The sequence below is a fragment of the Tursiops truncatus genome, chromosome 4, assembly GCF_011762595.2.
Source record: "Tursiops truncatus isolate mTurTru1 chromosome 4, mTurTru1.mat.Y, whole genome shotgun sequence".
NCBI lineage: Eukaryota > Metazoa > Chordata > Mammalia > Artiodactyla > Delphinidae > Tursiops > Tursiops truncatus.
The window spans coordinates 16,091,590-16,119,554 of record NC_047037.1 but is presented as its reverse complement, the minus strand read 5'-3'; the positions used below and the strand labels follow the sequence as shown (position 1 = coordinate 16,119,554).

The window sequence follows — 27,965 nt, the reverse complement described above, 5'->3', positions numbered from 1 at the left end:
TTAGTAAGGTATGGTTTATATTAGTCAGATAGTTGCACAGGATGAATCTTCGACATTAGCAATAAAGAAACTTCATTGCTAATATATTTATCTGCCAACACAATGTATAATAGTTTCCTTGAGCAAGTTTCTTCATTGGTGAAACGAATAATTTGAATGAGCTCTCTCAATTTTTCTCACTCCAAAATATTCTCCTCTAAAATTTCCTTATCCCAAAGCAGCAGCCATTTGTGATAAGCCTACTATGAGATTTGAAATACATAGGTATCTCTTCCACCTTATAATTTATAACAGAGATGAATATGTGCCAATTTATAGTTCACCTGTGTCTTTCATTAAAAGATTAGAAGATGCAGAAATATCAAGTTTTCCATAGAGGTATAGACCAACTTTTTCTAGAATAATTAATCTATGATTAATAGGTATTCCATGAAAAATGTTGACAATCAAGTTTAGGAATTTTCAGGAGCATAATAAAGGTTCTGACAAGCCGTGTAGGAAGACCCCTGTTTAACTTTAATTTTTAAGAACTCTATTTGACTATAACCTGCCCCTCCCACCCCCATGCTTTTGAGAAGTGCCTTTCCACATGTGGCACCACTGTTCAGCCAGTAAATATGTACTGAGCCCCTACTATGTTGCCAGGTTAAGGTTAACTAGGTGCAGGGATACAGTTGTAAGCACCTTTGTCAAAAATTTCTCCCTTTGTGATGCTTAACAACAGAGAAACACTGATTTAGATTATCTCATTACTTTAGGAAGATACTTTAGTAGCAATGTAATGTTTATTTTTAAAAAGCTAGTACCGATTTTTCTGTTTTCACTGACAATCCTGACATACCATTCTGTCTGAAGAGCTTTATAATTGAATGGACTCTACCATTTCAAGTGGCAACATTAATTCAGTCTTTTATCTTCTCTTCCACATTTTTTTGTTTGTATGTTTTAGTTTTTGTTGTTTACATTGTTGAAACTGATTTTCATGAGTGGGCTTGAGAACAGAGGTCAGAAAACAAACTGTAATTGATTTTTTAATGTATTATTTAAAGTCAGACTTATTACACTAAAAAGAAAGCTCAGCTTCCATTTAGTTTCTACCATAGGGACTCCATCTTTCGTTATGCAAACCTATCCTATTGACATGATTGTGTTTTAAAAAATTAAGTTTTAGTTCAAACCAACATCTACACTTAGGCACCGTTTATACAGTAGAAGTATTTTTAAAGGGAAATTCAGATTCCTCATCCTCTTATAAAATGTCAATTCTCTCAAATTTAAACTACTAACTGCCTGGGCAGTACTTACTATTTTGTAGTTTAAGGATTATTTCATTTTATAAAAATATCTGACCCAGGGCTTCCCTGGTGGCGCAGTGGTTGAGAGTCCGCCTGCTGATGCCAGGGACACGGGTTCGTGCCCCGGTCCGGGAAGATCCCACATGCCGCGGAGCGGCTGGGCCCGTGAGCCATGGCCGCTGAGCCTGTGTGTCCGGAGCCTGTGCTCCGCAGCGGGAGAGGCCACAACAGTGAGAAGCCTGCGTACCGCAAAAAAAAAAAAAAAATCTGACCCACAGCGGCTGTCTGGACATAAGTAGGTTTGCCCAAGCAAGAGCTGCTTTTATTGTATAGGTTGTTAACATAATATATACAACATAACATAACCACATGTATGAGGTGAGGGATGGAAGGCAACCTTTCCCAACACTTGTTATTTGAGTTATTTGACACCAAGTAAAATAGATTATTATTACTGTTCTAGTTAACCTGAACTTAATATATGTTAAGTAAATACCTGAAATCAAGAATTACACACACAGAATGGCCATTAGGCAGTAAAGTTTCTTTTCATTTAACTCTAAAACAATATAAAATACTATACGTGGTTAATTTGCTTCTAGTCTTGAAAAAGTGACAGTTCCTAAATGAGCCTGGTCATTTTAATTTTGATTCATATTAGGGATGATTAAAGTTCTGTCAGAGTTTATATTTGGTCCCTGGCTTGAGTTTACCCAGCTCATTAAAGCAAAATTGTCTTAGGGTCTGTCTCTTGTAGCTGTGTACTACTCAATATTCAGCTGGCTCCTCAAGATAAGTTCCTGAGGGTTTGTGAGAAGTTGAAGAGCTGCGAATAGTGGTTAACAAGCTATAAGCATCTCCATGGAAAATAGAACCTCGTGAAGCCCAGATTTAGGAGAATCTTAGTGAGTAGTTATCTGACAATGCATTAAAACCTAATAAGTTAATCTCATTTTTCTTTCTTCCTCCTTTTTTTTTACTCTTTTCCTTTTTCCATCTGTCCCTCTACTCATCTCTGAACACTTTGTTCATTTCCTTTTCTTCTTCATATTCTTCTCTTACCTCATGAATTCCTTCAGTCTCCCTCATCTGATCGTTATAGAAAGTGATGTATTTGATAAAACATATGTTGTATTTAAAAAGCAGTTTTAATGATTTCTCCATTTAAAAATCAACTGCGTTTAACCTTCTCTCTGTCTTTTCATTTTCTCCTCCCATAATGGACAACTTTGCCTTTTAACCTCTGTTGCCTTGTGGATCCGCACTCTGTGACTTTTTATATTTGCAAATTCCCTTATCTTAATGTAAATATTATAGTGATGGGACTTAGGAATTTGATGCCACTCATTAGATTTTTAACCTCACATCTAGTAGGCACACTATAATATGTCTTCCTTACTTTTCTTTCTAGAACTAGAGCTCCATATCCCCCCTCAACTGTGTTTTTGGCTGTCTGTGGGATGCTAGAATGGCCTACCTCCATGTATTTTGTTGCATTTTGCCATTGCTTCTTGTGTCCTGTCGGGGAATTTTGATGATTCTTTTCAAGTGCTACTTGAGCTCTCTGCTAGTTGTTCCCGTTCCCTTGTCCTCTTAGGGTCTCGTGCTGTGTGGTCATGTCTCCACTTCCTTGGCTCTGTCCTTTGACAGACCCTTGGGTTCCCTGGTGGCTGCCTGTAAACCCTCGTGAGGGCGGGAATATTCCTCCCCCTGCTGCTACGGTTGAGCGCCCTGTGCGTGCTGGGTACCACGTTGCCCTCTACACTTGCTTTCAGTTGTTAAGGCTTCCCAAGCTTTGGCTGTGGCTCAGTGATCCTGCTGTCAAAACCCTGAAGCTTTCCTAGCCTCGACGCTCAGTGGTAGCAGCAGGTGTTGGGATCTCTCCAAGCCCCTAAGACCCTGGGAGCAACAGAATGGCCGTTTGACATAGACCTCAGGAGTTTTCAAAGCACCAAGAAACCTCTCCAGAAGATATGTGAAGGTAAGGTACTGATTTCTCTAGGAAGCTGTTTTAGAAGCTAAAAAACCTACAGCCATTAATTTAACGTAGACTCCAGAGCTAGAGTATCCTTGGGCAACTCTGTATCTGATGATAGAGCCAAAACAAAACACTTCTTTTAGGAATTTGGTGTGATAATCGCATTTCTCTTTGATTTTATTTAGATTAAACTTGGCATTGAATAGATTTTTAAAAATATTTTTTCCATTCTTTGAAGTGGAATTCATGAAGCACCTTTTGGCTTTGTGTATCTTGTCAGAAGAATCTTGCTGAGAATTGAAACAGTTAAAAATAAATTAGAAATTATTTATCTTTCCAAATGCCTGTATTTTATTTGCCTCTCCATTCATGTTTAAAACCAGAAACAAACATGAAATGATTATATCCTCAAATTCTTCAAACTCAAATTCCTATGTCCATAGTTAATTCAGAAGGAATGGGAAAGGCAGCTCAGATCATGGTAGTGCTAGAATACGTTATTGTCCGTTGTCAAAAATACTGCTTGGCATTCTAAATATAGCAGTCTCTTTTCTTTTAGGATTTAAGTTCAGGTTTTGTTGTTGTTGTTTTTTAAAGGGGATTATTTCCCTGCCCCTATTTCTTGGGGGAAAAATTTTATTCCATTTGCATGTAAAAACCAGGATGAAAGATACACGTGGGGTGTTAGTGTGTGTGTGTGAGGGCTGGGAGGGAGCACAGCAGCATCTCGGAGTGAACGACCCAGATCATCTCTTCAGCATGAATAGCTTTTGTGGCAACTGTTATTTATTTATAACTTTTATTCTTTACTCAGCCTCCATTCATAGACATTATTCTCGGAAGTGTTATTAACACACCTCTTCTAATATGAGATCTTTGGCGGCCTTACTATCAATTCATGTCTTCTTTTTTCTCCCTTTGTTTTCTTTTCAATAAGGACTTAATCTCTTAATTGATTCCCTATGGTTGGAATTAAGGCTATTATTAGCTTACTGTCACGTTGAAACACTTTCATCTCAATAACCAAAAATATAACAGGTTTTAAAAATGAAAAAGAAGAATGTTGACTAATAGCTGCACAAAACGAAAACGAAGATTTATCTTTGATAGTGCTTACTTTAGCATGCTTATTTTTAAAACTAAAAGATGTTCAACAAAGTATTTTATTTACACTTGCAAATATCCAAGTTTTATTCCTTCTAGACCTCGAAGCATAAGTAGATGGAATGTTTTGCTGTCTTTCTAGTACATCAAATTGAGTAATTGATTTCATATGTAAAAATAGAAAAGGGAAATTTTAATACTTTGATTCTTAACATTTATAATGTGTTTACTGTTTTAAAAAATGTATGGCACAGTCTCAAGGTAGGAGTTTGCATTATTCTCAAGTTGGCTTGTAGAGTGCTTTTTCCCTGTTTTTTATCTAGAATTCTTATATTCTTCTGGGACAAGAAATGAATATATATACATATATATATAGTTACATATATATAAAATTTTGTATATATATAATTTTAAAATGATTTAAGTAAGTGTTAAGACAGAATGATAGATTGAACTTATTATGGCCATTTATAAAATTACCTTACAATTTTAAAATTACTTTAAAAATATTTTTAGTGGAGCACAATTAATTAGTGATATGCATTGTATTTAATGTTCTATGGAGAAAGTAACTTCATATAAGCAGAACACAATATAGTAATATTGATAGTTTAGTGATGACTTTTTTAAGGCATATAGAAAATGTACATATCATAAAATAGTGGTACCATGAAGATCTTAGCAGCTAGCTGAATAGAATAAATAATAGTAATAAGTAAATAAATAGAATAAATAATAGAGTGACTTTTTTGGCGATAAGGAAACAGAGGACCACTAATTCACAGTTTCTTAAGCCCAGAGCCAAGATCAGAACCCAAGTCACTGAATTCTAACCCAGTGCATTTGCCTCTATGTGATTCTGTTTCTTAAACTTGCAGTACATTTGAGGGGCCAATTTGCCAATGTCAGCAGAGCAATGAATGGATTCTAGGAATTGAAGAGATTTTCTTCAGTATTAAGAGTTTCTGAGCACGGCTGATAAACATTGGGCTCACTTCCACAATGTAGCATGATTGAGGCCTTTAGAATTTCTTTTTTATTTCTTGTCTTGTTTAGTGTGGCTTTCAGTATATTAGGATTTTGAAAAGTACATTGGAAGGATCATTAAAATATTTTTGTTTGATGAAAGTATAGAACTTCTGGCATGCCATTTATTTCAGTTTATGATCATGTAAATTTGGCAATTTTCTGAAAATTTAAATTCTTAGAGTTGAAAAGATTGTTCAAGTATAGGCAGTATATTTTCTGCTTCTAAGCAAACATTTTAATTGGCTTTCATTGTTTCCAAAATTAAAAAATTCTTCAACTTGTATTTTTAAAGATACCTGTTTATTTGTGGTATCATAAAAGTGGAAAGAATGCACGTTCTCTGTAATACAATAATTATATTTGTGTGAAATTATTTGATATATTCATTAATTAAATGCATTCTGGTTGTCTGACTTGGAATTATTACTTCAAAATCCAAATTCTCCTTGACTTTACCATATAGCTATCATCACTTAATAAGACCATGCTTAGGCTCCTTTAATGTGGTTCTTGGGGAGGTATAATTGTAATCCAGTCCCTTTGCTTGTTGCCCAAGATGCTCACTAACCAAGATGGACCTAGGAGAAAAATGTGTACAAAACTAAGAATATAAACTCTGAATTCTCTTTTTAGAAAGTTCAATTTGAAAAATACTTAAGGACTGGAGTAGTTTTGGAACGGGAGTTTGTAAAACTTAACTTTAGAAAAAAATACGAAGTACTTATTCACTGCAAGTCTTAGAAGTCTTGGGCTAGTTCTCAAAATAAGGTCTGTTTAATCCCAGTCGTAACAATCCCTAAGTATTTCTACCATCACTCAGCTCGTATGACTCATACCTCTCAATTCCCACTGGTTCCTGTTTCCCATCTATTCCTTGTCCCTTCTTGGAGAGTATGAGAGTTGTTCAGACTGGTGGGCTATGAGCAGAACATTTATAAACGACATTGAGAAATGTCAAATGTGAGCCTTTTAAGATATATTTCCATGGTTGTAACAAATAAATCAAAGTTCACAGCCTCATTAGACGTACCCATATAGAAAAGATGCACTTGGTTTGAGCAACTAAAAGAAGGGACAGATCTAGGGAATGATCCCCAATACTAACATTTTTGATCCTTTAGGGGAGTTTTACACTGTTCATTATTCATTTTGTTGTGTGGAAATTAAAGTTTATCGCATCAGAATCATGCAAGATTAAGCTATCTCTTTCGTTAATTGTAATTTATTGATTACCTACTACCTCCAGTGCCATTACAATAATTATCTCGTTTATTCTTCACAAAAATACCTGGAGGTATGTAGTGTTATTATTTTACCTTTACAAATTAGGAAACTGAGGCTGAGAGAAGTTGAATAACCTGCCCAAGATGTCACAACTGAATCCAAGGATTCAAACACGGGTTGTATGGCTCCAGTGTCCACACTCAGAGGTCCTATTATTTGTCAATTCTGGCAGTGAGTGTTAGTTTCTAAATTCAGTGCTGCCTCTTTTCATGACCCAGTGCCATCAAAGCGCTCTCTTCTAAACCTCCTCCCAACTCAGTCTGGTCTGTGTTCATCACTGGCTAGTTGACCTTGAAAACGTTACATACGCTCTTTCAGTCATAGTCACACTTGCTCTGAAATATGAGTAAGATTTCCTTGTCTTTTTATGAAGATTTAATTTAATTTAATTTAACAAGACAGAGTATGCCAAGCACTTAGCCAAGTGGCTAGCATATAGAAAATAGCCAATAAATTGTTGATGCTATTATGTAACTTTCTCAAGTTCATACAACTAGAATTTAGACCTAAGTCTGTCTGACTGGAAAACTAAACAAAACAGGAACATATACACGCATATACACTTTCCACAAAGCAACAGCAATAACAACAGTAACCACAAAGCAAAAACTCATGCTTTCTCTGCACTCCGACACTCTCTCATCCCTAACCATACCTTTTATGATGAATAAATCAAGATGTCACATACGCTGCTGGGAAAAGTAGCATAGTTTAGTGGTTCAGGGGGAACTCTAAAAGAAAGGCTTCCAAAAATTGGAATTCTAGCTCCATTTCTTGCAAACTGTTTGATATTAGGCAAGTTACATAACCCCTCTACAGTTCTTTACCTATATGTAAAGCTAATAATTATATCATTATTCCATTATATTGGGTTATTATGGACAGTAAATGATTAAAGAGCTCCTCCAATAAATGACTTTTATTAATAATTGATTGAGGTGTACATATTTCTTTTAAAATATAGTATGTTCACAGAATGAGATGCATGGCTTATGAAAATCAGAGATGGACAGGATCTTGGTGATTAAATGATCTTCCATTCTCCAAGAATTGATATGATTTCCCTGTCAAAGCTATTTTTCCTCAGTAGCAGGCCAGTAGAGAAAGGTGGGGAAAAGTTATCAAAGATCAGAATTGACCCAAATTTGGGGTGGTTTTGCCATCAGGAAGGTGGGTGAACTTCTCTCAATTGGGCAGTGTCAGTGACGGGCATCATGGTCACCAGATGGTGGGAATGGTCCTGGTTAAGCAGATGGTAGGTACTATTATCATTCTTGTATTCTTTCCCTTTTGAAACAGAACCCAAACCAGCAGGTGGGGTTAAGTTCTGGAGAGAGAGAGTTAACTTGGACTGAGCTGAGTATCAGAGGTTAGCCTTGAACACTAGTCAGAACAGGGACTTCTTGGATTCTTGCTGCTTAACCTGTCTAGCCTCCTTTACTAGATTCTCAACTCCTTGAGGTTGGGGATGTTTATTGTATTTACTTGCGTTGCCTTGCACAGGGTCTCAGAAATGGACACTCAATGCATGTTTGACAATTAAATAAAAGACTAGAAGTTTTGGAAATGGGACAGAAGAACTCATTTAAGGATATCATGGTCGCCAAAGGGATTGGAAAGCAAGTCTACAGTACAGAAAGCCTAGGCTGTCCTGGGGCTCCCTCAGGGACAGAGAAGGGTTAAAGCAGATGCTAGAGGTGGGCCAGGGAGCTGAATGTATATAAGCTTTGTAATGACAGGTTTGGTGACCCAGCAGAATTGAAATTGTTAATGTAGCCTGATTAATGAATGTGGGAATAAAATATTCTAAACTGTTTATAAAACTTTTCAAGCAAGGACATATTTCAAGAATTAAAAGCTACTGGAATCTATTTACATTCATTTTTCATACAGTTAAAAATGATATTTCTGGCATTAAAAACTTAATTTTGGTGCCAGAGACTTGAAGAAAAATATATCTGATGTAAATACATCATTAATGTATATACCCTTACATAAAGAAGTTATCAAAATATGGTTTTAAATACGTAATATTGTAAAATTGTAATTCGTAATGTATGAGTAAAATGAAGAGCCTATGCAGATGATGTGAGAAGTCAGAGTGTAATTATGAAAGCTGAAATATTTTTGGGGGATGGTTGGCAAAACTTTGGGGTTTTATTATAAATTTAACTCCTCTTTTGATGTGTGTTCTCCAAAATAATAAGATGAAAGCATTTTTCAATCAAAGTTTGCATTAAAAACATAAAACATATTAAAAAGAAAATTAACTCTGCTTAGCGTTAAGCCTAACAATTTATGTTGATACTTAAGTTGCCATAAAGGTGTTTTTAGGTAAACCAAACAGGTATGCCCATTATTCGGCATGATATATGTAGGCTAGACACATTTGCTTCTTGCATTCACACCCAGAATGTTGTGTGCTGGCACCTGAAGGATGGCTGTTTAGAAAACTTCAACTGAGAGTTAAAATCAGATCAAATGTTTCCATGAACATTTGTGTCTCTTTAATTTGAAAAAGACCATATGCTGCAGTAGTACTTCTATAATATTAAGATAGTGTGGAACTTTCCAGGGTATCTCAAGAACAAACTTTTAAATCAAGAGCGAAGTCATTTCACATTTAAAAAATTTTGCTTTGGAAAACACGCACTGATGTGAAGGTAAACAAGAAATTGAGTCCGAAAATGGAAAAATCATCACTAACACAAGTACGTTATTTTGTGGAAAGTAGGGTCCTTCCCTGCTTTTATTTTCAAACGTGTCTGTAAACTCACCCTGTCTTCCCAGTTTCTCTCTGAATACATAGAGACATATACAGAGATGTATACATAGAGATAGCAACACACACACACACACACACACACACACACACACACACATATTTAGTCTGTACCATAAAAGATTTACACCAGAACACAAATTGCAAGATGTTATCTCTGTAATTCTCTTCAGTTATTTGCTTTGCTTTTATGGCCATGCATCACTGAATTATATCTGGGTGTAGCATACTGTTTATATGAGGAAACACCCTGGCAGTGCCTTTTTTTTTTTTTTCTGTTTTTCATTTCCTGATGCCTGCTTTTAGTTTATTTTGTCAATTCATCATGTGAGTTTTAATTAGGTAGTAAGTTTGAGATATTATTGAAACCGTATGTAGTAAATAACAAAAGTTAAGCTCATCATAAAATCCTTTACACATGAAATAACTTAGATACCTGAGTATCAGTTTTCTCCTCCCAACCTTTGCCCCGGATGTGTTCTTGGCAATTTAATCTGTTCTGTTTTACCCGTTTCATAACATAAGAGGCGGTGAGTGGTACAAATAAAATTAGTGATATCTCTTTCTGAGGAGAGTTTTGCCGTTGGATGTAGAAGTGTCAACGCTAAGAGAGAAAATGTAAATAAAGTGAACGGTGCTTGATAATCGTCACCAATTGTCACTCTTGATTTCCTATCTGGCAGTTGGCCTTTGATGTATGAATTTTTTTAAAGACTTTTGTAATTAAAAAGAAATTTGCTGTATGGTACAAGCCAAACAAATATTTCAAAAACACTGTTTTTATTAAGATGGACAGCTGTATAGTTAAACCACTATGTATGTATATATATGTCTAATTTATTAGACGTAATTTGCAGATACTCTCACACCATTTCTAAGTAGAATTGCAATTATGCTGGTATAGCTTGGAGGTTAGGAGCATTGGCTCTGGAGCCAGATAACAGATAACTTGGGCTCAAACCCCAGCTCCACTACTTACTGTGTGTTTCCTTGGATAAGTTATTGGACCTCTCTGAGCGTCAGATACCCCATCTTTATAATGGAGATAATAATGGGACTGTAGGATTGTTTTGAGGATTAAATAAATTAATAAATTTAAACCATTTAGAGCAGTGCCTGGCACACACTAGATATTCAATAAGCTGTTGTTATTATTTTGCTGTACTGTTTTGTGACTAGTTTCTAACAGAAGTGGTTATCTAGCCTCCTGTTTTATGATGTAGGGCTGATGGGAACTGACAGTGTGAGAAAAAGGTAAAACTGAGAGTCAGCGAGAGTGTTTTCTAGCCAAGAGGTCAGCTGCCAGAGGACAAATTCATGTGGTAGTGTGGGGTCCAAAACTTAGAAAACTTATGGATGATTGATGGGAGGGAGCTACACTTCAGAATAATCTGAAGTTATGTCATTGGGAGGTGGGGCTTGGCGATAGTGCCCTTTTGGAAGACTTAGAGAACAATCCTCAAATGTGTCGGCATCAGTTCTGCATTTCAGTGTCTTATAGTGAGAAATTTTTACCAATATCCATTTAAACCAGTTTCCTTATTTAAAAAAATTCATACCTTTCACATAAATAGGTTAGGTTTATGATTTTTTTTAACTTTCATTGTTTCCCTTCCTTTCTTCTTGATTTTCTCCATATTGTCCCATCATTCTCCTGAGAAGAGTTTATTTTACAGGGATTAATGCAAGATAGTATTTTATGGACTAAACCTGATGACCCTCAGAAGGATGCTGTACTGCAGCATAACCACATTTTCCTGGGACAGTTCCCATTTCAGTTTTTCTATTAGACTTTGCATTACTGTTCTGAAGGAAGGAAAATACAGGCCTGTGGTTTTGTTTTCCAAGTTTGCCTAGGCTAATTAAAGCCACCATTATCATCTACAGCAGAAAGTCAAGGTTGCCCAAGAGGAGAGTACAGAGCACCTCCAATTAAAAACATTAAAATAACAAAGACTTCAGAAGCCGTTTTCATGATTCCTGACCCTGTGTTCGAAACTTCTCATGACCCATCTATCACAAAGGTTGTGGTGACACTGTCCGAGGCCCTACACCAGATCTCTAAACACAGTCACTTTAATTTTAGAAAATAAGTAATCTATATTGTACTTCCAAAGTCTAGGGTTGAGGGATTGAGCTTGTACTTTCTTTTATGTATTTATGATTTTGGAACCGTGTTGACAAATTTGCAAACATGTGTTGACAAACCGTGTTGACAAATTTGCAAACATTTCATACAACAAAGGATACCTAAAATGTGCTATATTAAGGTTGCTACATGGAAATAGACCTCTTTAAAAAGGACGTCTCAACTCAGAGGAAAGTTTAATTTTAGGTTCATTTGCAACCAAAATTATTTTAAAATATCTTTACAAGGGTTGCAAAGTAACATATTGAAAAATAAAGTTAATTATTTAAAAAATACTAATTCAGTTGACACTTTATTTTTAATAACAGAACCTCAAATTGAGTTAAAATTATCCTTTAGTTATTTTTGTTATGAATTTCCATTCCAGAGCTATCTTAAAATTAGATTTCATGGTTAAGTCTTCCAATAGACCATTTTCTACCTGTAACTCAAATATACCAGTCCTTATGGAAATCAGGTCAGTTTCTACTTCATGTTTGTAAGTTTTTGGTGTTTTTTTTCTTTCTTCCCTTTTATTAAAGTATCGTTGATTTACAATATTGTGTTAGTTTCAGATTATAGCAAAGTGATTCAGTTATATGTGTGTATATATATATGTTCTTTTAAAAATTCTTTTCCATTATCGGTTACTATAAGATATTGCGTATGGTTCCCTGTGCTATACGTTAAATCCTTGTTGATTGTCTGTTTTACATATGGTAGCGTGCGTCTGTTAATCCTATACTCCCCATTTATCCTCTCCCCCTTCCCCTTTGGCAACCATAAGTTTGTTTTGCTTTTGGCATTTTTAATGGAAGTCAGGAGCTTTACAACAAAGAAGACTACAAATCATGTAAGACTGGGACGAAGCACTGGCTTTTTAGTTTCTTGTGACAGGTCCCCATTTAATCACCATTTTACCTTGTGTGTATCATGTGTCCTTGGAAGCATACCCACCATGTTTCCTCCCTGGACCACATGAGATCTGATAGGGATGATGCATAGCCCAGCACCTTTTGTAAACTCGGCTTCATCTTGTTTGGGAAAGAATTCATTTATCTGAAAAGTAATATAAATGCAAGTTCAAAAGTATACTGTGAGTAGTAAATATTTTCCTGAAATCTGACCACTAATGATGCACTTGTATATTGCTCTCATGAACCCTAAAACTGAAAACATAATTATTGTTTTTATAATACAATTGGTAGTACAAATTTTAATCTATTTTGAAGAATTGTGAGGTGGGAGGAAAAAGAGTCCAAACTCTTCTTTTCCTTAAAGCTAAGTCATACCTTGACAAAGTCAAGGTCATATTTAAAATTTCTTCTACAGTTTTGTTTCTTTTTTTTTTTTTTTTTGTGGTACGCGGGCCTCTGTTGTGGCCTCTCCCGTTGTGGAGCACGGGCTCTGGACGCGCAGGCTCAGCGGCCATGGCTCACGGGCCCAGCCACTCTGCGGCACGTGGGATCTTCCCGGACCGGGGCACAAACCCGTGTCCCCTGCATCGGCAGGCGGACTCTCAACCACCGCGCCACCCTCTTCTGCAGTTTTGAGACTTGTTTCTGTTGCCCAAACTAATTTTACAAAAGAGAAGGTGAATATAATGGTGAGAGTTCAGGTATAGAAAACAAACATCTGCCCTCAAGGAGAAAATGAATTTTTAACAAACACTAGAGAATATAAAATTTGCTATATCATCAAAATATATTATATCCTCAAAGAGCTGGATAAGCCAACATGTATTTATTGAATAAATCAGTGTGTTAGTGAAAAAAGAGTTAGTGGTTGAATGAATGGATAAACTTAGTGGTAACACATTCTTCTTCCTGTTTATTATTTTTAGAAAACAATACTTATTTTAAAGTACTATAAAGAATTCATTGAAAGAAATTGGGTGAAATTCCTCATTTTCTCTTGTGATAACAGCCAGTCATTACAGTACTGTGAGAACTTTTAGGTTATAAGATATTGTTTATGCAGGTTGAATTACCCTACCTGCATTTATACGGCTTTTGGGAATCAGTAGAGGAGAAAACACAAATAAGCAAAAGGGCAGTTCCTACTGTTCTAAAAATAGACATTCATCCATGTAATTACTTCCTAAATAAGATAAATAGAAATGGATTAAGAAAATTACAGTGGTTTAGAAGAATTTAGGGTTTTTTCTATCCCTATTTTTATTTAGCTTTGACAGTAATTGTGTTAAAGGAACACCATGCACTATGTATTTTTAAACATTTAGTCAGCAGCAGTAACACCCAAAAGTATAAAGAATTAAAAAAGAAAAAAAGCAGTGAGCTTGATACTATCATGGAAGGTTTTTAACTGTTGGAGAAAAAGGTAGGGGAAACATTCAATATCAGTATGAAGTTAAGGCTTTTCACAAGTCTTGGGACATTATGGAGAGCATAATGAGCCTTCCTACAGCATGGGAACAGAAAGAGTGGTTGCAGAAATAAACTGAGCTGAGAATTTGAAGAGAAAGGAAGAGCCTTGGCTGATAGAGAAGCGAGCTCACATCAGCATAAGTACTGGCTACCATGCCTGTCCTGGGGCTCCTTCCCCAGGAATGTATCCCTTGTGCTACGGAGAGTACTTATGTAAACACACACTGTAGACGTTTAGAAATGCTGGAATAACAGTTCTTCAGGGGTTACTATGTAATTATTTATAGCTGTTGCATTTATTTATCTTAGTACCAATTTATAGAGCTAGTATTTGACTTGTGTTACCTACAGCGTCTTGTTTCATCATTTGAAAAAGTACATAAACAACATTTAAGAAAAATGCAAACATCAGTGGCTTTAGTCAGTGAATAAAACAGCTGGAAACTTATTTCTTATTATTTTGTAAATGAATAGTTGAATTTAACATTATATTCATGGCATGTTGAAAAATGAAAAAAAAAAGAGAAAGAATAGAAACTTGGACTTCTGAATGAACAGCTTATCAAAACACTAGCTTTTGATTTTATCTGAGCCTTAGTGGAGAACGTTTTTACTATTTCTACAAAGCCTAGAGGAAATCACTGAACTAGAAAAGCTGAATATCATTTCTGACTAATCTCTTAGTCATCCTAATAATGGGAAATTATTTATTAGTTCATATTTTTCATAGTGGTCCTTCTTGAACAATAAAAATCACAGAGCCCACTCAAAGATATTTCAGGAAAATGGATGTGATGCTTTGAAAAAATATTGTACTTAAAAGGAGACACAGTAAATGTTTTGCATTATGCTACTGTTTATCACTTATTTCTCCATGTGTATCTAGGAAAGTTAGCTGAAAATGACCTTGACATTTATCGTTTGGATGTTTAGGGATGAGGCATTGCCATTAGCCAAGTTAAGAAATATAGGTGTTAGAATTGATGTGTTCTCTTTTTTTTTAGGGAGAATAAGCAGGGAGCAGATAACCGATTTGGTTGGGGATGGTTGAATTTACAGAAAAAGCATCTGAAAATCATTCATATAGAACTGATAGTGCTGTGTTACAAGAAAATGCTGTGCTGAATTCAGAGAGGGAATGTACTGTAGGAAGAAGGGATATAAAGACAGTCTTAGTGCATCTCTCTATAATCAGCAGTCAGAAGAGAGAAAAATCAAATAAAGTGACAGAGAACAAGCAGATTAATAAACTGTGGGAAAAGGAGGGAGAATGGTACATTATCAAGAAAGGCAAAAGAGAAAAGAAGGAAGTAGTTAGTGGTGCCAGATGCTAGAGAGAGGACAAGAAATGAGAAAAGGACACTGACTCTGGCAGTTAAATGGGCACCAGTAACCTTTGAGAAGGCAGTTTGAGTAGAGCTGGGAGGGAGGAGGTGGAATCCTCATTGCAAACCAGATTCCACGAAGATGAGTCACTGGAAGATATGTATGAGAACTCAACAAGTTTAGACAACTCTATAAAGAAATTCGGTAATAAAATGAAGGGAAGTGAGTGTCAGCTGGAGAGTTCAGAGAAGATTGTTGTAGAAGAGTGGAGGGTCCAATGGAAGCATGTTTTTCCCACTAAAGGAAGATACAGGAGTCATTGGAGAGGAAAAGATGAATACTCATTAAAATAAAGATAATGGGGAGTGCTATATATCAGAGAAGCTGAGAAAGGGTCAAAAAAGTGGGTAGGGAGGTTGACCTTAGAAAGGAAGATGTACCAAGCACTTCCGAGTTCAGAGAGTCAGATTCAAAGAGGAGGTGCTCAGCCAGGGAGACTACTCTCCTAGCATCCCCTCTGTACCTTCAGTTGCATCTTGTTTGTTGTCTGGATGTTTCACTGCCTTGTTCACACTCACGATTATGTAATGTGTTTTAAATCCTTTAGTTTAACTCTTCTTGCCTTATAGTCCAACCTTGACTGTAAATTTTGTGAGGGCAGAAAAGTGTATATTGTTTAATAACCGCATATAAATTTCTTAATAAGCTCCCTTTTCATGTGGTCCCTAATGTATTTCAGTAATCCCCAAAGCCAATGCTATCAGGGGAATGGTTTTGCAGCCTGGACTGTGCATCATAATACAGGGCTAATTTAGCTACCTATGTGAACCTCAAAAGCTGTTTCTAAAACAAATCCTCAGTTTCAAATGAATGGGACAGGTTATTAATATGATACTCTTTTCCCCCTCCTGGTTAGAAAGTTACAACATAATAAGACATAACTTAGAGCCCAGAAATAGATACCTTCAAAGCTAGATAAAAATTTTAACCATATTCATTATAGAAAGTGGAAACATTTGAAAAAGAAAATAATTTTGAAAAGATCAAAATGTGCAAAGTAAAAAGTTGCTAGGGCTTCCCTGGTGGCGCAGTGGTTGAGAGTCCGCCTGCCGAGGCAGGGGACACGGGTTCGTGCCCCGGTCCGGGAAGATCCCACATGCCGCGGAGCGGCTGGGCCCGTGAGCCATGGCCGCTGAGCCTGCGCGTCCGGAGCCTGTGCTCCGCGATGGGAGAGGCCACAACAGTGAGAGGCCCGCGTACCGAAAAAAAAAAAAAAATGCATAGAGAGATTTAAACTGTGTCTGATAGACTTTTTATCTTAAATTTGAGGATGTGAAGATAGGCTGTGATTATCAACAACAGCAACAAACAACAACAACAGACCACCCCAATCTCAGTGGCTTATCTCAACAAAGAGTTATTTCTTGCTCTTGTAAAGTCAGTGGTGCGGCCCTTCATCCAGTGACTCAGGGATCTAAGTTTGCTCCATTTTCCTCCGTGTGACTCCTGGGCTAGAGTTAGTTATATGGCACAACTTAATTGCAACAGAGGCTGGGAAAGCTAGCCTTTTGGGGTACTTAGAGACAACAGTGCATAGAAGTTGACCAAGCTGCTCTGTGTTTTGCTTTGTCTTTTATGTTCCTATTTTTTGGGTTGGGCATGGTGGAATGGATAGATGGGTAAGAGGTAGACACCCTTGGGTGAATTCAAGTGTCAAACACTAATTCCACAGCTCTTTATTGAGTACTTGTTACATCTCATGTGTATTCATTTCTGAAGAAGAGTCTATCTCAATAGATGCTCAATTTTTTTGGCTGGTGGTCCATTTTGAGAATCTGATAAAAGTTATGATACAGTGCACATCAGCACTTAACCCTAAAATCAGGCAGGCACATTCAGGGGTTCATGAAATCTCTGCAGCCCACCCATCATCGTCCTCTCAGTGTTGAGAGTGCCCGGACAGCACTCGCTGATGAGTGAAGTATTGGAGAAGGTGAGAAATCAGCACAAACGTAAATTTTTCCTGCCTTAGGTGAATACTAGGAAGCTTTTAAAATTAAAGCTTTAGTCCCTCAGGTTGAATGGAGGAGCTGATTTGGTTGCTACCTAGATATAGATTCATTCAAGGAGAGAGATGCGACAGTAGACAGAATTGTTGATAAGAGCATGCTTGAGAGTCAGGCAGCTGATGGGGAAGGCAAATTCCTTTTATTCATGGTGTCTCTTGCCAGTTTGTCCTATATGAGGCTTTATTGAAAAATGGGGGACTTCCCTGGTGGCGCAGTGGTTAAAAACCTGCCTGCCAATGCAGGGGACATGGGTTTGAGCCCTGGTCCGGGAAGATCCCACATGCCGCCAGAGCAACTGAGCCTGTGCGCCACAACTACTGAGCCTGCGAGCCACAACTGCTGAAACCCATGTGCTCTAGGACCCGTGGTCCGTAACAAAGAGAAGCCACCGCAGTGAGAAGCCCGCACACCACAGCAGAGTAGCCCCCACTTGCCACAACTAGAGAAAGCCCACGCGCAGCAACAAAGACCCAACACAGCCCTAAATAAATAAATAAATAAAAATTTAAAAAGAAAAAAGGATTAAAATTGTCAGTTTTTTTTATGGTTGCATTACAGAGAAGTCAGTGTTTTTCTATTAAAGTATATACTTGAGTCTGAGGACCATACAGATTAATGAAAAGACTAAAAGAGATTTCCATAGCTTAATTTGCTACTCACGGTCCCTTCATTCTTTAAAGTTATAAAGCAAATCTCTTAATTTGGAGTTTTATATTCTCAACTGCTTCACTGTAATTTCACCTCTTTTTACCATACGGAAAGTAAATGCCTCAAAGTCCTTCATTTATAGAGTGAAGCAGGGCATGTGTATACTGTGTAAGTTAGTATCAAGTTGACACATAATTTACTCATGGTTTTAGAATTATTTCTTTTCAGAAAGAAATACTTGTTGTTCATACCCATTTTTCAGACGTAGACATTGAGAATCAGACTGTTTAAATGGTTCTCTCCAAGTCTTTGCTTCTATAGAAATTTTTTACCTGTCATTTTAGCATTTTTCTGAGTAGATTTTAATTATTTCATCAAAAGTCTGCTCTCCAGTCTCACCAGAGTTGGAACATAACTGAAAAGCATAAATTCTATATTATTTATCATTATTCCTCCAGAGCCTGGCACTTGTTTGGGTGCTCAGTACATGTTTACTCAGTGAAGGAATGAGCAAATAACAAAATGAAAGTATTAAAAAAAATAAAAGAATGACACTCCATCCCTGCGCATGTGTCTGAGAGGCAAAATAGCATCATAGAGACTTTCCTTGGTTCAAGTACTAGCGTGACCTCACACTACATCAGGGAACTTGGCAATAACATTCCTTATCTTATAGTGTTCATGTGAGGATTAAATGAGTTTGTATATGCAAATGCCTGGAGCAGAGCCTATGTCCAGTTTAATTTTGCTTTATAAATTTAAACCACAAGGATTATGTGATTAGGACATAAATATTTAAATTTTTTACTAAGATAACAATTAGAGAGTGGATATCATTTGACACTGAATAAAAGGAAGCAAAATATTTTAAACTTTGGCTTATTACTATGCATTTGATAATCCTAGAAATTGAGACTAAATTCACATTTTAGTTTTAGCATAAAATATTTAAGTGCAAACTTATTTAAGATAATTTGAAGTTTAAAAACAAGTTTATAAGACTATAGAATTAGACTTTTCTTCCAGGTTTAATTTTCTTTCCTTGTCAAATGAGCATTCAGTTAGAAAAATGCAGTCATTAATTAATGAGCAGAGGATGGGACACTGCCAGGCTAATAATGATGTTATTAGATATAGTCCAAAATTTAGACTAATATACTGAATGTGAGTATTCACCTACTGTTCTGTTAAAGAATGTATATTTCAAAACCAATTTAATATGGAAATTATTCACTAACATGACTTTATTTCTAAGAATTTAGTCGGCTTCCAGGCGATTTCAGTATTCTGATAGATTTAATCAAAAGCACAGAGTGGAGAAGCAGCGATATCATGTATTTTTGCCATGTGTTGGCTTGAGTCATCCCCAGATACGGGGGAGTCACCACGGAGCTGTTCCTTTAACATAGTACCTGTACCCGTGTGAACTGATAAACAGCAATAATAAGAGTGACCATTATGGCCACAGAGCTACCAAAGCACAAGAAGAGTCTGCCTTTTTTTTTTTTTTAAATATATACAAAACTGCTTCTGGCTTCAATTTCATGACACTTGTGTCTCATGAGAAGCAGCAAGAATTCCAGAATTGTGTGAAGTGGAAAGACTTTTTGCTTTCAGTTGAATGATACACCTTGTAATCTGGTACAGCAGAACAGCGTGGGTTGGTGATAATCATGAGGCAAGCATCCGTTTTCGTGGTTTTGTGAAACCATTTTCTGATTCATTAAAATGGGTGCTAAGAAAGATAACAGTCTCCCTGACTTACGTTTTATTATGCTCAGATGCAGTTTTTATAGTCTCGAACTAAAATAATCAGATATCCCAGCACACTTGCTATATATAAAGACTGTCCAAAGAATTTATTACTCTGTTCTTTTCTGAGGTTGATTAGACTTAATGTCCTTCTCAGTTTTTATGTGTCATCAACAGCATTGAGCTGTTCTGAGGTAAGCCTCTTACCCTTTATAAGATAACTTTGCCAGTATCTGCTCCTTAAAAGAAACAGTGGAATCCTAGAATATCCGTAGAAGCTATGCCAGCTAAGGAAGCTACTAGTAATCCAGGTTTGCCTGACGAAGGACATCCTTAAAAGGTGGCCTGTTTTTAGATATTATACAGATACCTCTCATCTTTTCTCTGTGATTCTTAAGGGTCAGAAGTTCAGCTGTTCATGATAACCTCCTCTGGTAGAACTGGAGCCATCCAACAGGGCGTGTGTCTGGAAGTGTATGCTACCTGGAAAATCGAAATTAATTATGTGGAATACAGTAATGTTACTCTAACCTTCCGAACATTAACTTGGTTGCAGAAATGATTTTCTTCTTAGTTTTTAAAAATTATAAGAATACAATTATTTTCGTTCTCCATCCCACAGGAGGTGTGTATATGTACGTATGTGTGTATCGTATGTGTGTGTATGTGCGCGCGCATGTGTATGCTCTTACATTTCCCCCAATATATTTTAACGCAGAGTCCTACATTTTCCCTGTAACATTACCATGCTCGCAATCCCAGAGTAGTCACTGCTATGGTAGGGAGACAGACAGGAATGAGAAGGCCTGGTTCTATCCCCAGATTCACCATCTACTATTGATGTGGCTTTTGGGCTTCATTTTCCATATTTTCTAAGTAGGGATCATGCAGTCCTGAATTACAGAGTATGCCTTGTGTATCTTTGCAAGCTGCTGGGAGAATGTGCTCGTAGAGAGCCCAGTACAACTCTTTGCTCACAGAGGCCCTCAGGAATGGTAGATGTGATTAGCAATATTATCTTATATCCTGAAAAGTGATACAAGGAAGGAGGCTGGTCAGTTTTCAGAAGCCCTGATTGTCATCAAAACCACTGCTACCCATTAATTCTGTAATCCTTGGCCAGGCATTTCACATCTCAAAGCTGGTTTCCTTACCTTTAAAATAAGGTAGTGGCATCTGCCTTGATGGCAAGTGACTGTTGTGAGGACTATGGAAAATAATCATTGTTCTATAAACATAAACAGTGGTAGTTTTTACATACTGTCTTTGGTACTAAGTTCCCGTCTCTGAGAGGGAGCCTTGGAGGAGCAGGGAAGTCACCCAGAGTGACTGTGGGAGGAATGCTTTAAGACTACTTTTGTTTCAGTAATGTGATCATGAGGGTTTCTCAGGGTATGTGTGGTGTTTTCTTGGCGGGGGTGGGCGTGTGGAACAGGAGAAGGGTATGTAGAGAACAGTGTCAGAGAAATTGAATCTCAAATGGTGCCTTTCATTTTCCCACCTTCTTCTTGCCTCTGTATGTTACTACTCCCGTGGGTCCTGGTTATAGACATATGAATGAGTGACATTACTGATCAGGGTAATCTGAGCTGCAACAAGATCACATAAAATGAAGAAAGCAATGAGATGCAGAGTTAAAAATAAGGTTGGGGGGCTTCCCTGGTGGTGCAGTGGTTGAGACTCCGCCTGCCGATGCAGGGGACACGGGTTCGTGCCCCGGTCCGGGAAGATCCCACATGCCGCGGAGCGGCTGGGCCCGTGAGCCATGGCCGCTGAGCCTGCGTGTCCAGAGCCTGTGGTCCGCAACGGGAGAGGCCACAACAGTGAGAGGCCCGCGTACCGCAAAAAAAAAAAAAAGGTTGGCCAATGGTCAGCATGTCCAGATATGGGTGATGGCAGAGGAACAAAGAGAATTCATAGTGAAATTAGAAATATGGGGATCCCCAGGGTCCACAGAGCAGAGAACACTTGAGAAGTTAAAAGTGAAGATAGAGGTGTGTATGTGTGTGCGCGCATGTGTGTTAATTAAGGAATGAGTATTTATGTAGGCTGTATTTAAGAAAGAAAAGGATTTGTTAGCTTTAGAGTATTAAATTTCATATGCCACATCAATGAGTGGCATGGGATGCCAGAAATTCAGTGAGTTTCTGGCATGTCATGAAGAGTCAACGTGTGTATAAAGAAAGCATTATTAAAAAACAAATTATGATTCAAGGAGCTTTAAAGTCATATGTAAGGTTATTCATGATATATAAATGTGTCATTATCATTGATCTATTACTGATCTATTTTATTAAAGATATTTTTAAATTTATTCATATTTAAACATAGATGTGTTGAAGATAGTAAGTGTAGCGTTCAACCACTGGCTTCTTAAGAACTGTATAAGCCTTGGGACTTCCCTGGCAGTCCAGTAGTTAAGACTCCACACTTTGAACACAGGGGATACGGGTAAGATCCCTGGTCAGGGAATTAAGGTCCCATATGTTGCTTAGCCAAAACAAAACAAAAGAAGAATTGTGTTAAGTCTGTTTTATGGAAAAAAAAAAAGACAAATGATTAAAGAGAAAAGTAGAGTTGAAAATTACCTTTTGGGATTTAAGTGACTTGTCAGAATAAAGGATAGAAAAGACAGCAAAAGCTATTTGAAAAAATATACATAGAATTCACTTTTAAATATCCAAGTTCAATTAGTTTTCTTCTTAAATAGATATCTTTCCTTTGCTCTCAGGAATGAAGAGAATTAATTGAAATATCTAAGTGATGGCATTCTTCTTTTTTCATTTTTCCTTCTATTCATAGTGATAGAACACATTTTGCTTCTTTTCTGTTTATGGATTGCAGAAGAAAGCACTAGTTTAGCTGTCTTTTCTATCAAAGGAACTGAGTGATCCATATTGGTTAATCTCTGAATTATAAAAGGTATCATCTGGTTTTTAAAGAACTGCATACATATTTTATGGAAAGATATCAGTCGCTTAAGCGTACATTAACAAATACCTTGTATTTGTTAATTTTTCTTGAAAGGAAAATATGTTGACTCTTTCAAAAGCTACATTTGGTACTTATAAACAAAGACTAATTATTCCGCTGGAGATTCAAACTTTATCTCCCCAGAATAACACAATTTAAACTTGTCCACATGTTCTATCATTTGACTTCAGCTACATGTATAAGCAAGACATGATGGTTGCTTCCTTCTTAGTTGGCATTAGCAGGAACCGTATATATCTTGACCTCATCACTTGGGGAGGAGAGATGACACTGAAAGTTTCAAATCATTTGTTTTCGTAGAGCAATCCCAACTGATTGCTTGCTAACAGATTGCTGAAGTGAATTTCAAAAATTTTCTCCATGTCTCATGTATTTTTTATTTAAAATAATATTCCGTTTTTTTCAGTTATTATTTATCATGAGATGCTTAGTTGGTTTCTGACTGTCTAGATTGGATGTATGGATCCAGTGGTATCCTGGTAAATGTTTAATAATCTGCCCCCTGAGAGGGAAAAAGCAACAAGCCACCTTGATTTGTCCTGTTTGCTGTTTTCTGTGGTAGAAATACTAATGCCATGACTGATTTCAAGCACCATTGTGAGGTCACTGAATGTAGATTATAGAAGAGAAGTACACAGTCAGCTAGGGCTGGCCAGTGCAAGCAGGGACCAGCTCACCCCTGGAGGGGTCAGCATTCCACAAAACCAAAATTTCCATTCTAGAATTTGAGGGAGGCATGAAATGAAAGATAAAGGATGGCTCTAGACATCTCTACTGGTATTAGTGAGTGCGATGCTACACGTGAGCGTAGCTATTTGCTCCAGACTCCTTCTTTTATACAAATAGCAAATTCCTCAGTGATTCACGGTGAATTTAAAAAGCTAGAAGAGGGTTCGGACATTAAATATATCATCCCTGGTTACCTACCTTTGCTTCATTTGCAGTCAGATCAGACTCACGCTCTAAGACTCAAAGCAGAATGATACTCAGAGCATATTCCCGAGAGAGATAGAAAATTATAATCTTATTGCCTCTTGAAAACATTGGCCTTTTCCCTCTTTGTTCAGCTTCTCCCAGGATACCTTCTTGTCAAATTTTCAGTTGATTCTTTTGGCTTTGTCATGGCAACCAAGTACCTGGGCTTGGGCCCTAATGATTTCCAAATGTTGAATTCTCCCTAGTTTCTGATATGCTTATTCTGTCATTTTTTTTTTAGTATCTTTGCCCTAACAGTTCGTGAATAGGTCCTTGGCCTATGCCTATAGTCAGATTAGCATTCCGTTACTTGTCTCCCCTCCTCCAGTATATCTTCCACATTTATGTGAAGCGAAGGCAGCTCCGGTGTTACACCATCACATGACAAACCACAACAAGACCCCACGTCCGTATCCTGGCCCTGATGGTTACAGTTAGTGATGGTTACAGTTGATGGTTACAGTTAGTGATAGCTGAACATCGTACACCCATCCAGTAATTATCTGTGGTAATATTGATACACATTTTAAACTTTTTAAAATCGATAGGATCTAATATAAACAAATCCTTCCTTGCTTATGACATCTAGGTCATTCACTCATCCTGGAATCTCCTTTCCTTCTCCCTTTCCTTCTCCCTCTCTGTCCTTCAAGATTCATCTCAGGAATCACCCTTTCTGTGAAGTTTTCTCTAAGTAGGCTTCTCTGCTCCCAGACCTGACTAGGTTTCCTCTCTTGTTCTCCTTGGGGCTTCCATAGCACTCTATTGACCCTTCTGTAAGTACTTCTACATGTATTATAATTGCTGGTATTTTCCACCCCAAATTTTATTTTGAAAAAGTTCAGACCCAACAGAAATTGCAATACTAGTGTCATAGATTCCCATGTGCCATTCAAGTAGATTTCCCAAGTAGGTTTATGTATTCATACACATTTTTCCCTTGCATCCAGAAGGAGATAAGTTGCACATATCCACTCCTTTTGTTGGTCAGCCCTTACTGAAATCCTTCTATCCTTGGACTAATTTTACTTAATCATTTTAAAAGATTTATTTCTTGATTTGTTCATGCATCAGATATTTATGAAACAGCTACTAGGTAGCAGGTGAACTTTGAAGGTGAACTTCGAAGGTTTCCATGAGGAGATAGCTTGACTATAGAAGATGTATACAATTGAGGATGGTTAGATTATAAGGAGAGGATAAAATGTTACTATTGTAAGTGGAGAAAGGAACCCATATACCCAAATCTATGAACTTTACCATCATTCATCCATTCATTGACACCAGTTATTGAGTCACCGACATTTATTGTCTGTTCTATGCCAGGCATTGCCAGGGGCTCTGAGTGTTCACAGAGCACACTTCTTATCTTTAAAGGATCCAGTCTCACATAGGAGACAGAAAAGATCATCAGATGCAGTGGAATATGCCCACTATGGACCTGTATCCATAGTACGGGTCCATCGTATCCTGGGGGGGGGGCAGGGCAGGCTTCCTAAGGAGTTCCAGGGATGCTTCAGTAGTGATTTGAAGGATGACAAGGAGTAAATGAGGCAGATAAAAAGAGAGAAAGCACATTTGAGACCAAATCATCAGTATATTTCGAGTCAAAGAAACATGAAAAAATATGGGATGTTCCAGGAACTGCTAGCAGTTTGGTGTAACTGCTGTGGCAGTTGCCAACGGGCAGTTATGAGAAAAGGGAAGGCACAGGGCCGAAGGCTAAAACCCAGGTTATGAAGGACTTCGTGAGTTCAGCGGAAGAGTTGAATCTTCACTTAAGAGCTAGGGCCGGTCTTCCCCGGTGGCGCAGTGGTTGAGAGTCCGCCTGCCGATGCAGGGGACACGGGTTCGTGCCCCGGTCCGGGAAGATCCCACATGCCGCGGAGCGGCTGGGCCCGTGAGCCATGGCCGCTGAGCCTGCGCGTCCGGAGCCTGTGCTCCGCAACGGGAGAGGCCACGGCAGTGAGAAGCCCGCGTACTACAAAAAAAAAAAAAAAAAAAAAGAAAAAATAGAGCTAGGGCCAACTATTGAATAACCTAGGTGGGATGGTGATACCAGATTTGTGTTTTAGTAATTTTGTCCTGAAAAAGACTATGATAAGGATAGATCTTAATATTTTTAATTTGGGGATACTAGATATTGCTGTTAGAGGAGCTAACCCAAAGAGTAAAAGTGAATGAATGGCAGGGTATGTAATTATTGTGCATTTAAGAAGTTAACCAAATTATTTATACCTCAACCAGTGTCTCTTAGCCGAGAGCCAATTTTATTTTCTTTCAGACATTCTCTCCTAATATAACAGACATCTAAAATTTTTTTTTAAATGTATTGCTTACAGCAAAGAGTTGGTAGTCTCTCCAGCTAATATTGCTGCGTAACAGAGAGAAAGAGACAGAGGGAGAGAGAGCAGAAAGGATGAGTCACGATAATTAGACACCTGGCTTTGCAGGGGACTGGATATCATTTAAAGCATTTTATTCCTTGCTGCAAAACTCTTTCAGTGGAGTAAATGAGTGGGAATTAATCAATGAAAACATGACAGTGATTCTGGAGGTTTTATAATTGATGTAATGTTTTTGTTTATTGGGCCAGTTCCACATGGTTGACTTGCAGATTTCAGCAGCCCTGACCAAGCACCCATCATTCACATTTCACTTCCCTGTGCGCCCTGCACCACAGATCCACTGCAGGATCAACGGGCCTCAAGATTGCGTTACTAGGGATCGCTTGTGCAGATGTTTCAAGTCTATGACCTAGATTCAAGAAACTTACTTAGCTGTATTCGTTTAAAATCGCACATTGCATTTGTTTTAAACTCCTACAGGCAGAAAGCAGAGTTCTCCCTTCAAGGGTAATGCCACAAAAGAGTACATCCACTTGATTTTTGAAGGGCATGTTATTTAATTGACTTTTATGCAGACCAGAGTTTCTCAGCCTCTGCACTACCACCAGTTTAGATCTGATAAGTATTTGTGGCTGAGGCTGTCCTGTGGGATGCTTCGCAGCATCCCTGGACTCTACGTAGCACTTCCCCCCAAACAACCAAACAGTTCTGACAACCAAACTTGTCAAATGTCCCCAGGTGGGCAAAATTGTCCTTGCTTCAGAGCCATAGATGTAGACACTTAAGGGTTACAATTTTTTTAAAAAGTAGTTCAGTGATCCTTCTCATGGGCTAATTGCATTCATTCATTTCTCAAATGTAGATTGCTACCTTTATATAGATGTAGGTAAATACGTAAATATTATGTTTTGGCGCTTTGCTGAGTGCTTATTTAGAGAATATTTCATAGGATGAACAAATCTGTAGAATTGTCTAAATTAATGTATGTGTGTGGTTCCCATATTTTAAAAATTAATGGGGAGAGAAAGGAAACAACCGTAGAAATTTGTATCAAATTATATAGACAGAGTTCCATAACAAGTTCTATATTTTTATGCAATAATAGCAGAATTAGCATTAAATCTGTAAGAACATAACCACAAAAGACAGTCCTTTTCAGTCATGGTTTACAATATTGGAGTTATACATTTGTTTTAGGATTTCATTTCTGTGTACAAATTTAGTATTTCTTCACTTTGAAATATGTTATTACTAATATTACTACTCAATGCTAGTAGTAGAATTGAGAGATATAAATTTAAATTATTATGGAAGTTTACACATACCTTATACACAAAGGGCCTAATCTTTTTTTTTTTAACATCTTTATTGGAGTATAATTGCTTTACAATGGTGTGTTAGTTTCTGCTTTATAACAAAGTGAATCAGCTATACGTATACATATATCCCCATATCCTCCCTCTTGCGTCTCCCTCCCACCCTCCCTATCCCACCCCTCTAGGTGGTCACAAAGCACCGAGCTGATCTCCCTTCCCACTAGCTATCTAGTTGACATTCGGTAGTGTATACATGTCTATGCCACTCTCTCACTTCGTCCAGCTTAGCCTTCCCCCTCCCCATGTCCTCAAGCCCATTTTAAGAGCCTAATCTTTATTAAAATGTTAAGAACTCAATGTTAAGTTTATAGATTGAGCCACAAGATACAGGGTAGAGGGTGTTGAGGTAAGGATTTAGTAGGGATGTGCCACTATCAATAAGTTGAACAGAGGTGTTAGAATTCTTCTAGCTATATTCATAGGAGACCAATAAGTTTCAAAGGAAAGGAGGACGAAGGAAGTAGATACAGGAATAAGCCCAGTATTAAAC

At 37.5% G+C, this 27,965-nt stretch overlaps 1 protein-coding gene across 17 annotated transcripts in view; it reads left to right on the top strand.

The window, feature by feature from the left end:
• Window positions 1-27,965, top strand: part of MBNL1 (muscleblind like splicing regulator 1) — a 176,514-nt gene that overhangs the window by 64,625 nt on the left and 83,924 nt on the right. The window contains exon 3 of one of the 17 annotated variants that reach the window (XM_073803698.1): window positions 2,375-3,276. The exons of the other annotated variants lie outside the window; for them this stretch is intronic. The gene's annotated coding sequence lies outside the window, so the exon portion shown is untranslated. The remainder of the gene's footprint in view (window positions 1-2,374; window positions 3,277-27,965) is intronic. 17 annotated transcript variants of the gene reach the window in all.